This window comes from Pseudophryne corroboree, chromosome 11 (assembly GCF_028390025.1).
Source record: "Pseudophryne corroboree isolate aPseCor3 chromosome 11, aPseCor3.hap2, whole genome shotgun sequence".
Taxonomy (NCBI): Eukaryota; Metazoa; Chordata; class Amphibia; order Anura; family Myobatrachidae; genus Pseudophryne; species Pseudophryne corroboree.
In genome coordinates, this window is record NC_086454.1 from 207695890 (window position 1) to 207710979 (window position 15090).

The 15090-nt window shown below is 36.2% G+C and overlaps 4 non-coding genes across 4 annotated transcripts; all 4 read left to right on the top strand.

Annotated features, from left to right (window-relative positions):
• Positions 1-2518: 2518 nt before the first annotated feature.
• Positions 2519-2611, top strand: TRNAI-UAU (transfer RNA isoleucine (anticodon UAU)). Its single transcript is given in 2 exon segments — positions 2519-2556; positions 2576-2611. It is a non-coding gene; the product is annotated as a tRNA-Ile (tRNA).
• A 783-nt stretch (positions 2612-3394) lies between these two features.
• TRNAI-UAU (transfer RNA isoleucine (anticodon UAU)) lies at positions 3395-3487 on the top strand. Its single transcript is given in 2 exon segments — positions 3395-3432; positions 3452-3487. It is a non-coding gene; the product is annotated as a tRNA-Ile (tRNA).
• A 1684-nt stretch (positions 3488-5171) lies between these two features.
• TRNAI-UAU (transfer RNA isoleucine (anticodon UAU)) lies at positions 5172-5264 on the top strand. The gene is given in 2 exon segments: positions 5172-5209; positions 5229-5264. It is a non-coding gene; the product is annotated as a tRNA-Ile (tRNA).
• Positions 5265-6997: 1733 nt separating this feature from the next.
• TRNAI-UAU (transfer RNA isoleucine (anticodon UAU)) lies at positions 6998-7090 on the top strand. Its single transcript is given in 2 exon segments — positions 6998-7035; positions 7055-7090. It is a non-coding gene; the product is annotated as a tRNA-Ile (tRNA).
• Positions 7091-15090: the final 8000 nt, after the last annotated feature.

The window sequence follows — 15090 nt, forward strand, 5'->3', positions numbered from 1 at the left end:
ATCTGGCATGCACGTTCGTTTGTTGCTCATCATTCATTACCAAAAATTATTTTCTTTTTCAATTTTTATGACTGTACTGGTTGTATTGAATAAAATCCACATATAGCATAACCAAGAGATGCTGCTAAGTGCTCCAGTGGCGCAATTGGTCAGCGCACAGTACTTATAAGACAATATCTGTTGAACAATGCCGAGGTTGTTAGTTCAAACCTCACCTGGAGCACCTTTGACTCACCTGGAGCTGCTTTGTTTACTGTTTTTTATTCTTTTTCTTATGTCAATAATCATTGATTGTAAACTGCTACCTTAATATTTAATATGATATTACAAAGGATGGAAGACAGAAAGAAAAAACACAAACATGATTGTGCATTCAAGTTGTCAGCACACATCTGCTTTGGTTCAAATGCACTGCATATCTTCCTTCAGTCAGCCAACAAAACAGCAATGGAAAAGATTAACATACTGTTGGTAAAGCAGTTGCATCAAATTGATTTTCTGCAATATAGCATGATAATCCATACTGACAGCTCTGGATAGTACCAGCACATTTCCTGCTGGACATGGTAATGCAAAGAACACAGTAAACAGCTTCACTTTTTCCTCAAAAATAAATAATTGACTATTAAAAACCTAACAGTCTTAAATAAGAACATCAGTAAGCACCACTGGCATAATGGATAAGTCGCTGTCCTCCTAAGCCAGGGGATGTGGGTCCAAGTCCGATCTGGGGTGGAAGTCATTACAGCATGTGCCTCATCACTAGAGTTGATATTTTATCCTTGCTTCAACTGTAAAACAGTCTTGCAGTGTTTAGCTTGTAAAAAATGACCACAGAAGCTAAAAATGACATTTATTATGATACCATTGCTGTTGGTTTAATTTAAACCTTTTCTATCACCGTGGACAGCTTATTCAAGTGCCATCTGGCATGCATGTTCCTTTGTTGATAAATCATTCATCACCAAAAATTATTTTCTTTTTCAATTCTTATGACTGTACTGATTGTATTGAATAAAATCCACATCTAGCATAACCAACAGATGCTGCTAAGTGCTCCAGTGGCGCACTTGGTCAGCGCGCGGTACTTATAAGACAGTATCTGTTGAGCAATGGTGAGGTTGTCAGTTCAAACCTCACCTGGAGCACCTTTGCCTCACCTGGAGCAGCTCTGTTTACTGTTTTTATTCTTTTTCTTATGTCAATAATCATTGATTATAAACTGCTACCTTAATATTTAATATGATATTACAAAGGATGGAAGAAAGAAAGAAAAAACACAAACATGATTGTGCATTTAAGTTGTCAGCACACATCTGCTTTGGTTCAAATGCACTGCATATCTTCCTTCAGTCAGCCAACAAAACAGCAATGGAAAAGATTAACATACTGTTGGTAAAGCAGTTGCATCAAATTGATTTTCTGCAATATAGCATGATAATCCATACTGACAGCTCTGGATAGTACCAGCACATTTCCTGCTGGACATGGTAATGCAAAGAACACAGTAAACAGCTTCACTTTTTCCTCAAAAATAAATAATTGACTATTAAAAACCTATCAGTCTTAAATAAGGACATCAGTAAGCACCACTGGCATAATGGATAAGTCACTGTCCTCCTAAGCCAGGGGTTGTGGGTCCAAGTCCCATCTGGGGTGGAAGTCATTACAACAAGTGTCTCATCACTAGAGTTGATATTTTATCCTTGCTTCAACTGTACAACAGTCTTGCAGTGTTAAGCTTGTAAAAAATGACCACAGAAGCTAAATATGACATTTATTATGATAACATTGTTGTTGGTTTATTTTAAACCTTTTCTATCACCGTGGACAGCTTATTCAAGTGCCATCTGGCATGCATGTTTGTTTGTTGCTCATCATTCATCACCAAAAATTATTTTCTTTTTCAATACTTATGACTGTACTGATTGTATTGAATAAAATCCACATCAAATTGATTTTCTGCAATATAGCATGATAATCCATACTGACAGCTCTGGATAGTACCAGCACATTTCTTGCTGGACTTGGTAATGCAAAGAACACAGTAAACAGCTTCACTTTTTTTCAAAAATAAATAATTGACTATTAAAAACCTATCAGTCTTAAATAAGGACATCATTAAGCACCACTGGCATAATGGTTAAGGCACTGTTTTCCTAAGCCAGTGGTTGTGGGTTTTAGTCCCGTCTGAGTTGGAAGTCATTACAGCAAGTGTCTCATCACTAGAGTTGATATTTTATCCTTGCTTCAACTGTACAACAGTCTTGCAGTGTTTAGCTTGCAAAAAATGAACACAGAAGCTAAAAAATGACATTTATTATGATAACATTGTTGTTTATTTTTTTTAAACCTTTTCTATCACCGTGGACAGCTTATTCAAGTGCCATCTGGCATGCACGTTCGTTTGTTGCTCATCATTCATCACCAAATATGATTTTCTATTTCAATTCTTATGACTATACTGATTGTATTGAATAAAATCCACATCTAGCATAACCAACAGATGCTGCTAAGTGCTCCAGTGGCGCAATTGGTCAGCGCACGGTACTTATAACACAGTATCTGTTGAGCAATGCCGAGGTTGTAAGTTCAAACCTCACCTGGAGCAGCTTTGTTTACTGTTTTTATTCTTTTTCTTATGTCAATAATCATTGATTATAAACTGCTACCTTAATATTTAATATTATATTACAAAGGATGGAAGAAAGAAAGAAAAAACACAAACATGATTGTGCATTTAAGTTGTCAGCACACATCTGCTTTGGTTCAAATGCACTGCATATCTTCCTTCAGTCAGCCAACAAAACAGCAATGGAAAAGATTAACATACTGTTGGTAAAGCAGTTGCATCAAATTGATTTTCTGCAATATAGCATAATAATCCATACTGACAGCTCTGGATAGTACCAGCACATTTCCTGCTGGACTTGGTAACGCAAAGAACACAGTAAACAGCTTCACTTTTTCCTCAAAAATAAATAATTGACTATTAAAAACCTAACAGTCTTAAATAATGGATAAGTCACTGTCATCCTAAGCCAGGGGTTGTGGGTCCAAGTCCCATCTGGGGTGGAAGTCATTACACCAAGTGTCTCATCACTAGAGTTGATATTTTATCCTTGCTTCAACTGTACAACAGTCTTGCAGTGTTTAGCTTGTAAAAAATGACCACAGAAGCTAAATATGACATTTATTATGATAACATTGTTGTTGGTTTATTGTAAACCTTTTCTATCACCGTGGACAGCTTATTCAAGTGCCATCTGGCATGCATGTTCGTTTGTTGCTAATCATTCAACACCAAAAATTATTTTCTTTTTCAATACTTATGACTGTACTGATTGTATTGAATAAAATCCACATCTAGCATAACCAAATGATTCTGCTAAGTGCTCCAGTGGCGCAATTGGTTAGCGCGCGGTACTTATAAAACAGTATCTGTTGTGCAATGCCGAGGTTGTGAGTTCAAACCTCACCTGGAGCAGCTTTGTATACTGTTTTTTTCCTTTACTTATGTCATTAGTCATTGATTATAAACTGCTACCTTAATATTTAATATGATATTACAAATGATGGAAGAAAAAAAAAAAAACACAAATATGATTGTGCATTTAAGTTGTAAGCACACATTTGCTTTAGTTCAAATGCACTGCATATCTTCCTTCAGTCAGCCAACAAAACAGCAATGGAAAAGATAAACATACTGTTGGTAAAGCAGTTGCATCAAATTGATTTTCTGCAATATAGCATGATAATCCATACTGACAGCTCTGGATAGTACCAGCACATTTCTTGCTGGACTTGGTAATGCAAAGAACACAGTAAACAGCTTCACTTTTTTTCAAAAATAAATAATTGACTATTAAAAACCTATCAGTCTTAAATAAGGACATCATTAAGCACCACTGGCATAATGGTTAAGGCACTGTTCTCCTAAGCCAGTGGTTGTGGGTTTTAGTCCCGTCTGAGTTGGAAGTCATTACAGCAAGTGTCTCATCACTAGAGTTGATATTTTATCCTTGCTTCAACTGTACAACAGTCTTGCAGTGTTTAGCTTGCAAAAAATGAACACAGAAGCTAAAAAATGACATTTATTATGATAACATTGTTGTTTATTTTTTTTAAACCTTTTCTATCACCGTGGACAGCTTATTCAAGTGCTACCTGGCATGCACGTTCGTTTGTTGCTCATCATTCATCACCAAATATGATTTTCTATTTCAATTCTTATGACTATACTGATTGTATTGAATAAAATCCACATCTAGCATAACCGACAGATGTTGCTAAGTGCTCCAATGGCGCAATTGGTCAGCGCACGGTACTTATAAGACAGTATCTGTTGAGCAATGCCGAGGTTGTAAGTTCAAACTTCACCTGGAGCAGCTTTGTTTACTGTTTTTATTCTTTTTCTTATGTCAATAATCATTGATTATAAACTGCTACCTTAATATTTAATATGATATTACAAAGGATGGAAGAAAGAAAGAAAAAACACAAACATGATTGTGCATTTAAGTTGTCAGCACACATCTGCTTTGGTTCAAATGCACTGCATATCTTCCTTCAATCAGCCAACAAAACAGCAATGGAAAAGATTAACATACTGTTGGTAAAGCAGTTGCATCAAATTGATTTTCTGCAATATAGCATAATAATCCATACTGACAGCTCTGGATAGTACCAGCACATTTCCTGCTGGACTTGGTAACGCAAAGAACACAGTAAACAGCTTCACTTTTTCCTCAAAAATAAATAATTGACTATTAAAAACCTAACAGTCTTAAATAATGGATAAGTCACTGTCCTCCTAAGCCAGGGGTTGTGGGTCCAAGTCCCATCTGGGGTGGAAGTCATTACAACAAGTGTCTCATCACTAGAGTTGATATTTTATCCTTGCTTCAACTGTAAAACAGTCTTGCAGTGTTTAGCTTGTAAAAAATGACCACAGAAGCTAAATATGACATTTATTATGATAACATTGTTGTTGGTTTATATTAAACCTTTTCTATCACCGTGGACAGCTTATTCAAGTGCCATCTGGCATGCATGTTCGTTTGTTGCTCATCATTCATTACCAAAAATTATTTTCTTTTTCAATTCTTATGACTGTACTGATTGTATTGAATAAAATCCACATCTAGCATAACCAACTGATGCTGCTAAGTGCTCCAGTGGCGCAATTGGTCAGCGTTCGGTACTTATAAGACAGTATCTGTTGAGCTATGCCGAGGTTGTGAGTTCAAACCTCACCTGGAGCATCTTTGTTTACTGTTTTTATTATTTTTCTTATGTCAATAATCATTGATTATAAACTGCTACCTTAATATTTAATATGATATTACAAAGGATGGAAGAAAGAAAGAAAAAACACAAACATGATTGTGCATTTAAGTTGTCAGCACACATCTGCTTTGGTTCAAATGCACTGCATATCTTCCTTCAGTCAGCCAACAAAACAGCAATGAAAAAGATTAACATATTGTTGGTAAAGCAGTTGCATCAAATTGATTTTCTGCAATATAGCATGATAATCCATACTGACAGCTCTGGATAGTACCAGCACATTTCCTGCTGGACTTGGTAACGCAAAGAACACAGTAAACAGCTTCACTTTTTCCTCAAAAATAAATAATTGACTATTAAAAACCTAATAGTCTTAAATAAGGACATCAGTAAGCACCACTGGCATAATGGATAAGGCACTGTTCTCCTAAGCCAGTGGTTGTGGGTTTTAGTCCGGTCTGAGTTGGAAGTCATTACAGCAAGTGTCTCATCACTAGAGTTGATATTTTATCCTTGCTTCAACTGTACAACAGTCTTGCAGTGTTTAGCTGGCAAAAAATGACCACAGAAGCCAAAAAATGACATTTATTATGATAACATTGTTGTTGTTTTTTTTAAACCTTTTCTATCACCGAGGATAGCTTATTCAAGTGCCATCTAGCATGCACGTTCGTTTGTTGCTCATCATTCATCTCCAAAAATTATTTTCTTTTTCAATTTTTATGACTGTACTGGTTGTATTGAATAAAATCCACATCTAGCATAACCAACAGACACTGCTAAGTGCTCCAGTGGCGCAATTGGTCAGCGCACAGTACTTATAAGACAGTATCTGTTGAGCAATGCAGAGGTTGTAAGTTCAAACCTCACCTGGAGCACCTTTGACTCACCTGGAGCAGCTTTGTTTACTGTTTTTATTCTTTTTCTTATGTCAATAATCATTGATTGTAAACTGCTACCTTAATATTTAATATGATATTACAAAGGATGGAAGAAAGAAAGAAAAAACACAAACATGATTGTGCATTTAAGTTGTCAGCACACATCTGCTTTGGTTCAAATGCACTGCATATCTTCCTTCAGTCAGCCAACAAAACAGCAATGGAAAAGATTAACATACTGTTGGTAAAGCAGTTGCATCAAATTGATTTTCTGCAATATAGCATGATAATCCATACTGACAGCTCTGGATAGTACCAGCACATTTCCTGCTGGACATGGTAATGCAAAGAACACAGTAAACAGCTTCACTTTTTCCTCAAAAATAAATAATTGACTATTAAAAACCTATCAGTCTTAAATAAGGACATCAGTAAGCACCACTGGCATAATGGATAAGTCACTGTCCTCCTAAGCCAGGGGTTGTGGGTCCAAGTCCCATCTGGGGTGGAAGTCATTACAACAAGTGTCTCATCACTAGAGTTGATATTTTATCCTTGCTTCAACTGTACAACAGTCTTGCAGTGTTTAGCTTGTAAAAAATGACCACAGAAGCTAAATATGACATTTATTATGATAACATTGTTGTTGGTTTATTTTAAACCTTTTCTATCACCGTGGACAGCTTATTCAAGTGCCATCTGGCATGCATGTTCGTTTGTTGCTAATCATTCAACACCAAAAATTATTTTCTTTTTCAATACTTATGACTGTACTGATTGTATTGAATAAAATCCACATCTAGCATAACCAACTGATTCTGCTAAGTGCTCCAGTGGCGCAATTGGTCAGCGCGCGGTACTTATAAGACAGTATCTGTTGTGCAATGCCGAGGTTGTGAGTTCAAACCTCACTTGGAGCAGCTTTGTATACTGTTTTTTTCCTTTACTTATGTCATTAGCCATTGATTATAAACTGCTACCTTAATATTTAATATGATATTACAAAGGATGGAAGAAAGAAAGAAAAAACACAAACATGATTGTACATTTAAGTTGTCAGCACACATCTGCTTTGGTTCAAATGCACTGCATATCTTCTTTCAGTCAGCCAACAAAACAGCAATGGAAAAGATTAACATACTGTTGGTAAAGCAGTTGCATCAAATTGATTTTCTGCAATATAGCATGATAATCCATACTGACAGCTCTGCATAGTACCAGCACATTTCCTGCTGGACTTGGTAACGCAAAGAACACAGTAAACAGCTTCACTTTTTCCTCAAAAATAAATAATTGACTATTAAAAACCTAACAGTCTTAAATAAGAACATCAGTAAGCACCACTGGCATAATGGATAAGTCACTGTCCTCCTAAGCCAGGGGTTGTGGGTCCAAGTCCCATCTGGGGTGGAAGTCATTACAGCAAGTGTCTCATCACTAGAGTTGATATTTTATCCTTGCTTCAACTGTAAAACAGTCTTGCAGTGTTTAGCTTGTAAAAAATGACCACAGAAGCTAAATATTACATTTATTATGATGACATTGTTGTTGGTTTATTTTAAACCTTTTCTATCACCGTGGACAGCTTATTCAAGTGCCATCTGGCATGCATGTTCCTTTGTTGCTCATCATTCATCATCAAAAATGATTTTCTTTTTCAATTCTTATGACTGTACTGATTGTATTGAATAAAATCCACATCTAGCATAACCAATAAATGCTGCAAAGTGTTCCATTGGTGCAATTGGTCAGTGCGTGGTACTTGTAAGACAGTATCTGTTGAGCAATGCCGAGGTTGTGAGTTCAAGCTTCTCCTGGATCAGCTTTGTATGCTGTTTTTTTTCTTTACTTATGTCATTAGTCATTGATTATAAACTGGTACCTTAATATTTAATATGATATTACAAATGATGGAAAAAAAAAAAAACACAAATATGATTGTGCATTTAAGTTGTAAGCACACATCTGCTTTGGTTCAAATGCACTGCATATCTTCCTTCAGTCAGCCAACAAAACAGCAATGGAAAAGATAAACATACTGTTGGTAAAGCAGTTGCATCAAATTGATTTTCTGCAATATAGCATGATAATCCATACTGACAGCTCTGCATAGTACCAGCACATTTCATGCTGGACTTGGTAATGCAAAGAACACAGTAAACAGCTTCACTTTTTTCAAAAATAAATAATTGACTATTAAAAACCTATCAGTCTTAAATAAGGACATCAGTAAGCACCACTGGCATAATGGATAAGGCACTGTTCTCCTAAGCCAGTGGTTGTGGGTTTTAGTCCCGTCTGAGTTGGAAGTCATTACAGCAAGTGTCTCATCACTAGAGTTGATATTTTATCCTTGCTTCAACTGTACAACAGTCTTGCAGTGTTTAGCTGGCAAAAAATGACAACAGAAGCTAAAAAATGACACTTATTATGATAACATTGTTGTTTTTTTTTTTAAACCTTTTCTATCACCGAGGACAGCTTATTCAAGTGCCATCTGGCATGCACGTTCGTTTGTTGCTCATCATTCATTACCAAAAATTATTTTCTTTTTCAATTTTTATGACTGTACTGGTTGTATTGAATAAAATCCACATATAGCATAACCAAGAGATGCTGCTAAGTGCTCCAGTGGCGCAATTGGTCAGCGCACAGTACTTATAAGACAATATCTGTTGAACAATGCCGAGGTTGTAAGTTCAAACCTCACCTGGAGCACCTTTGACTCACCTGGAGCAGCTTTGTTTACTGTTTTTTATTCTTTTTCTTATGTCAATAATCATTGATTGTAAACTGCTACCTTAATATTTAATATGATATTACAAAGGATGGAAGAAAGAAAGAAAAAACACAAACATGATTGTGCATTCAAGTTGTCAGCACACATCTGCTTTGGTTCAAATGCACTGCATATCTTCCTTCAGTCAGCCAACAAAACAGCAATGGAAAAGATTAACATACTGTTGGTAAAGCAGTTGCATCAAATTGATTTTCTGCAATATAGCATGATAATCCATACTGACAGCTCTGGATAGTACCAGCACATTTCCTGATGGACATGGTAATGCAAAGAACACAGTAAACAGCTTCACTTTTTCCTCAAAAATAAATAATTGACTATTAAAAACCTAACAGTCTTAAATAAGAACATCAGTAAGCACCACTGGCATAATGGATAAGTCGCTGTCCTCCTAAGCCAGGGGATGTGGGTCCAAGTCCGATCTGGGGTGGAAGTCATTACAGCAAGTGCCTCATCACTAGAGTTGATATTTTATCCTTGCTTCAACTGTAAAACAGTCTTGCAGTGTTTAGCTTGTAAAAAATGACCACAGAAGCTAAAAATGACATTTATTATGATACCATTGCTGTTGGTTTAATTTAAACCTTTTCTATCACCGTGGACAGCTTATTCAAGTGCCATCTGGCATGCATGTTCCTTTGTTGCTCATCATTCATCACCAAAAATTATTTTCTTTTTCAATTCTTATGACTGTACTGATTGTATTGAATAAAATCCACATCTAGCATAACCAACAGATGTTGCTAAGTGCTCCAGTGGCGCAATTGGTCAGCGCGCGGTACTTATAAGACAGTATCTGTTGAGCAATGGTGAGGTTGTCAGTTCAAACCTCACCTGGCGCACCTTTGCCTCACCTGGAGCAGCTCTGTTTACTGTTTTTATTCTTTTTCTTATGTCAATAATCATTGATTATAAACTGCTACCTTAATATTTAATATGATATTACAAAGGATGGAAGAAAGAAAGAAAAAACACAAACATGATTGTGCATTTAAGTTGTCAGCACACATCTGCTTTGGTTCAAATGCACTGCATATCTTCCTTCAGTCAGCCAACAAAACAGCAATGGAAAAGATTAACATACTGTTGGTAAAGCAGTTGCATCAAATTGATTTTCTGCAATATAGCATGATAATCCATACTGACAGCTCTGGATAGTACCAGCACATTTCCTGCTGGACTTGGTAACGCAAAGAACACAGTAAACAGCTTCACTTTTTCCTCAAAAATAAATAATTGACTATTAAAAACCTAACAGTCTTAAAAAAGAACATCAGTAAGCACCACTGGCATAATGGATAAGTCACTGTCCTCCTAAGCCAGGGGTTGTGGGTCCAAGTCCCATCTGGGGTGGAAGTCATTACAGCAAGTGTCTCATCACTAGAGTTGATATTTTATCCTTGCTTCAACTGTAAAACAGTCTTGCAGTGTTTAGCTTGTAAAAAATGACCACAGAAGCTAAATATTACATTTATTATGATGACATTGTTGTTGGTTTATTTTAAACCTTTTCTATCACCGTGGACAGCTTATTCAAGTGCCATCTGGCATGCATGTTCCTTTGTTGCTCATCATTCATCATCAAAAATGATTTTCTTTTTCAATTCTTATGACTGTACTGATTGTATTGAATAAAATCCACATCTAGCATAACCAATAAATGCTTCAAAGTGTTCCATTGGTGCAATTGGTCAGTGCGTGGTACTTGTAAGACAGTATCTGTTGAGCAATGCCGAGGTTGTGAGTTCAAGCTTCTCCTGGATCAGCTTTGTATGCTGTTTTTTTTCTTTACTTATGTCATTAGTCATTGATTATAAACTGGTACCTTAATATTTAATATGATATTACAAATGATGGAAAAAAAAAAAACACAAATATGATTGTGCATTTAAGTTGTAAGCACACATCTGCTTTGGTTCAAATGCACTGCATATCTTCCTTCAGTCAGCCAACAAAACAGCAATGGAAAAGATAAACATACTGTTGGTAAAGCAGTTGCATCAAATTGATTTTCTGCAATATAGCATGATAATCCATACTGACAGCTCTGCATAGTACCAGCACATTTCATGCTGGACTTGGTAATGCAAAGAACACAGTAAACAGCTTCACTTTTTTCAAAAATAAATAATTGACTATTAAAAACCTATCAGTCTTAAATAAGGACATCAGTAAGCACCACTGGCATAATGGATAAGGCACTGTTCTCCTAAGCCAGTGGTTGTGGGTTTTAGTCCCGTCTGAGTTGGAAGTCATTACAGCAAGTGTCTCATCACTAGAGTTGATATTTTATCCTTGCTTCAACTGTACAACAGTCTTGCAGTGTTTAGCTGGCAAAAAATGACAACAGAAGCTAAAAAATGACACTTATTATGATAACATTGTTGTTGTTTTTTTTAAACCTTTTCTATCACCGAGGACAGCTTATTCAAGTGCCATCTGGCATGCACGTTCGTTTGTTGCTCATCATTCATTACCAAAAATTATTTTCTTTTTCAATTTTTATGACTGTACTGGTTGTATTGAATAAAATCCACATATAGCATAACCAAGAGATGCTGCTAAGTGCTCCAGTGGCGCAATTGGTCAGCGCACAGTACTTATAAGACAATATCTGTTGAACAATGCCGAGGTTGTAAGTTCAAACCTCACCTGGAGCACCTTTGACTCACCTGGAGCAGCTTTGTTTACTGTTTTTTATTCTTTTTCTTATGTCAATAATCATTGATTGTAAACTGCTACCTTAATATTTAATATGATATTACAAAGGATGGAAGAAAGAAAGAAAAAACACAAACATGATTGTGCATTCAAGTTGTCAGCACACATCTGCTTTGGTTCAAATGCACTGCATATCTTCCTTCAGTCAGCCAACAAAACAGCAATGGAAAAGATTAACATACTGTTGGTAAAGCAGTTGCATCAAATTGATTTTCTGCAATATAGCATGATAATCCATACTGACAGCTCTGGATAGTACCAGCACATTTCCTGATGGACATGGTAATGCAAAGAACACAGTAAACAGCTTCACTTTTTCCTCAAAAATAAATAATTGACTATTAAAAACCTAACAGTCTTAAATAAGAACATCAGTAAGCACCACTGGCATAATGGATAAGTCGCTGTCCTCCTAAGCCAGGGGATGTGGGTCCAAGTCCGATCTGGGGTGGAAGTCATTACAGCAAGTGCCTCATCACTAGAGTTGATATTTTATCCTTGCTTCAACTGTAAAACAGTCTTGCAGTGTTTAGCTTGTAAAAAATGACCACAGAAGCTAAAAATGACATTTATTATGATACCATTGCTGTTGGTTTAATTTAAACCTTTTCTATCACCGTGGACAACTTATTCAAGTGCCATCTGGCATGCATGTTCCTTTGTTGCTCATCATTCATCACCAAAAATTATTTTCTTTTTCAATTCTTATGACTGTACTGATTGTATTGAATAAAATCCACATCTAGCATAACCAACAGATGTTGCTAAGTGCTCCAGTGGCGCAATTGGTCAGCGTGCGGTACTTATAAGACAGTATCTGTTGAGCAATGGTGAGGTTGTCAGTTCAAACCTCACCTGGCGCACCTTTGCCTCACCTGGAGCAGCTCTGTTTACTGTTTTTATTCTTTTTCTTATGTCAATAATCATTGATTATAAACTGCTACCTTAATATTTAATATGATATTACAAAGGATGGAAGAAAGAAAGAAAAAACACAAACATGATTGTGCATTTAAGTTGTCAGCACACATCTGCTTTGGTTCAAATGCACTGCATATCTTCCTTCAGTCAGCCAACAAAACAGCAATGGAAAAGATTAACATACTGTTGGTAAAGCAGTTGCATCAAATTGATTTTCTGCAATATAGCATGATAATCCATACTGACAGCTCTGGATAGTACCAGCACATTTCCTGCTGGACTTGGTAACGCAAAGAACACAGTAAACAGCTTCACTTTTTCCTCAAAAATAAATAATTGACTATTAAAAACCTAACAGTCTTAAAAAAGAACATCAGTAAGCACCACTGGCATAATGGATAAGTCACTGTCCTCCTAAGGCAGGGGTTGTGGGTTCAAGTCCCATCTGGGGTGGAAGTCATTACAGCAAGTGTCTCATCACTAGAGTTGATATTTTATCCTTGCTTCAACTGTAAAACAGTCTTGCAGTGTTTAGCTTGTAAAAAAATGACCACAGAAGTTAAATATGACATTTATTATGATGACATTGTTGTTGGTTTATTTTAAACCTTTTCTATCACCGTGGACAGCTTATTCAAGTGCCATCTGGCATGCATGTTCCTTTGTTGCTCATCATTCATCATCAAAAATGATTTTCTTTTTCAATTCTTATGACTGTACTGATTGTATTGAATAAAATCCACATCTAGCATAACCAATTAATGCTGCAAAGTGTTCCATTGGTGCAATTGGTCAGTGCGCGGTACTTGTAAGACAGTATCTGTTGAGCAATGCCGAGGTTGTGAGTTCAAGCTTCTCCTGGATCAGCTTTGTATACTATTTTTTTCCTTTACTTATGTCATTAGTCATTGATTATAAACTGCTACCTTAATATTTAATATGATATTACAAATGATGGAAGAAAGAAAAAAAAAACACAAATATGATTGTGCATTTAAGTTGTAAGCACACATCTGCTTTGGTTCAAATGCACTGCATATCTTCCTTCAGTCAGCCAACAAAACAGCAATGGAAAAGATAAACATACTGTTGGTAAAGCAGTTGCATCAAATTGATTTTCTGCAATATAGCATGATAATCCATACTGACAGCTCTGCATAGTACCAGCACATTTCATGCTGGACTTGGTAATGCAAAGAACACAGTAAACAGCTTCACTTTTTTTCAAAAATAAATAATTGACTATTAAAAACCTATCAGTCTTAAATAAGGACATCAGTAAGCACCACTGGCATAATGGATAAGGCACTGTTCTCCTAAGCCAGTGGTTGTGGGTTTTAGTCCGGTCTGAGTTGGAAGTCATTACAGCAAGTGTCTCATCACTAGAGTTGATATTTTATCCTTGCTTCAACTGTACAACAGTCTTGCAGTGTGTAGCTGGCAAAAAATGACCACAGAAGCTAAAAAATGACATTTATTATGATAACATTGTTGTTGTTTTTTTTAAACCTTTTCTATCACCGAGGACAGCTTATTCAAGTGCCATCTAGCATGCACGTTCGTTTGTTGCTCATCATTCATCACCAAAAATTATTTTCTTTTTCAATTTTTATGACTGTACTGGTTGTATTGAATAAAATCCACATCTAGCATAACCAACAGATGCTGCTAAGTGCTCCAGTGGCGCAATTGGTCAGCGCACAGTACTTATAAGACAGTATCTGTTAAGCAATGCAGAGGTTGTAAGTTCAAACCTCGCCTGGAGCACCTTTGACTCACCTGGAGCAGCTTTGTTTACTGTTTTTATTCTTTTTCTTATGTCAATAATCATTGATTGTAAACTGCTACCTTAATATTTAATATGATATTACAAAGGATGGAAGAAAGAAAGAAAAAACACAAACATGATTGTGCATTTAAGTTTTCAGCACACATCTGCTTTGGTTCAAATGCACTGCATATCTTCCTTCAGTCAGCCAACAAAACAGCAATGGAAAAGATTAACATACTGTTGGTAAAGCAGTTGCATCAAATTGATTTTCTGCAATATAGCATGATAATCCATACTGACAGCTCTGGATAGTACCAGCACATTTCCTGCTGGACATGGTAATGCAAAGAACACAGTAAACAGCTTCACTTTTTCCTCAAAAATAAATAATTGACTATTAAAAACCTATCAGTCTTAAATAAGGACATCAGTAAGCACCACTGGCATAATGGATAAGTCACTGTCCTCCTAAGCCAGGGGTTGTGGGTCCAAGTCCCATCTGGGGTGGAAGTCATTACAACAAGTGTCTCATCACTAGAGTTGATATTTTATCCTTGCTTCAACTGTACAACAGTCTTGCAGTGTTAAGCTTGTAAAAAATGACCACAGAAGCTAAATATGACATTTATTATGATAACATTGTTGTTGGTTTATTTTAAACCTTTTCTATCACCGTGGACAGCTTATTCAAGTGCCATCTGGCATGC